General features: G+C 37.6%; 1 non-coding gene across 1 annotated transcript; it reads right to left on the bottom strand.

Annotated features, from left to right (window-relative positions):
* Window positions 1-855: 855 nt before the first annotated feature.
* LOC148545721 (small nucleolar RNA R71) lies at window positions 856-963 on the bottom strand. The gene has a single exon (XR_015900561.1). It is a non-coding gene; the product is annotated as a small nucleolar RNA R71 (small nucleolar RNA).
* Between the last annotated feature and the right edge of the window lie 501 nt (window positions 964-1,464).

Genomic DNA, 1,464 nt, shown 5'->3' with positions numbered 1-1,464 from the left:
TTCGAAAATCTCTTCCCTCTTTTTCAAAAATTCTTTTTAATTAATTAATTGTTTAAAATTTAATTTTAATTTATTTTTTCTTTTAATTTTCGAAAAGCACTAACCATTTTTCAAAAATAATTTTCGAAAATCCTTCTCTCTCATCTCCTTCTATTTATTTATTCATCTACTAATATCTCTCCCTCACTCACCAAAAATCCGAACCCTCTCTCTCTCTCTGAGTTCAGATTTTCTCTTCTTCTTTTCTTCTACTCACACAGGGACCTCTATACTATGGTAAAAAGGATCCCCATTATTATTTTTCTGTTCCCTCTTTTTTCATATGAGCAGGAGCAAGGACAAGAACATTCTTGTTGAAGCAGATCCAGAACCTGAAAGGACTCTGAAGAGGAAACTAAGAGAAGCTAAATTACAACAATCCAGCAAGCACCTTTCAAAATTTTCGAACAAGAAGAGGAGATGGCAGCCGAAAATAATAATAATGCAAGGAAGATGCTTGGTGACTTTACTGCACCAAAATCCAATTTACATGGAAGAAGCATCTCCATTCCCACTATTGGAGCAAACAATTTTGAGCTTAAGCCTCAACTAGTTTCTCTTATGCAACAAAACTGCAAGTTTCATGGACTTCCATCTGAAGATCTTTTTCAGTTCTTAACTGAATTCTTGCAGATATGTGATACTGTTAAGACAAATGGAGTAGATCCTGAAGTCTACAGGCTCATGCTTTTCCCATTTGCTGTAAGAGACAGAGCTAGACTCTGGTTGGACTCTCAACCTAAGGATAGCCTGAACTCTTGGGATAAGCTGGTCACGACTTTCTTAGCCAAGTTCTTTCCTCCTCAAAAGCTTAGTAAGCTTAGAGTGGATGTTCAAACCTTCAAACAGAAAGAAGGTGAATCCCTCTATGAAGCTTGGGAGAGATACAAATAACTGACCAAAAAGTGTCCTTCTGACATGCTTTCAGAATGGACCATCCTGGATATATTCTATGATGGTCTGTCTGAATTAGCTAAAATGTCATTGCATACTTCTATAGGTGGATCCATTCACCTAAAGAAAATGCCTGCAGAAGCTCAAGAACTCATTGACATGGTTGCTAATAACCAGTTCATGTACACTTCTGAGAGGAATCCTGTGAGTAATGGGACGCCTCAGAAGAAGGGAGTTCTTAAAATTGATACTCTGAATGCCATATTGGCTCAAAATAAAATATTGACTCAGCAAGTCAATATGATTTCTCAGAGTCTGAATAGAATGCAAGCTGCATCCAACAGTACTCAAGAGGCATCTTCTGAAGAAGAGGCTTATGATCCTGAGAACCCTGCAATAGCAGAGGTGAATTACATGGGTGAACCATATGGAAACACCTATAATCCCTCATGGAGAAATCGCCCAAATTTCTCATGGAAGGATCAACAAAAGCCTCAACAAGGCTTTAATAATGGTGGAAGAAACAGGTTT

Source organism: Arachis ipaensis, chromosome B9 (assembly GCF_059453495.1).
Source record: "Arachis ipaensis isolate K30076 ecotype BB chromosome B9, ASM5945349v1, whole genome shotgun sequence".
Classification (NCBI taxonomy): Eukaryota; Viridiplantae; Streptophyta; class Magnoliopsida; order Fabales; family Fabaceae; genus Arachis; species Arachis ipaensis.
Note: the sequence above shows the minus strand (reverse complement) of the source record. Positions and strands in the feature narration are given on the sequence as shown.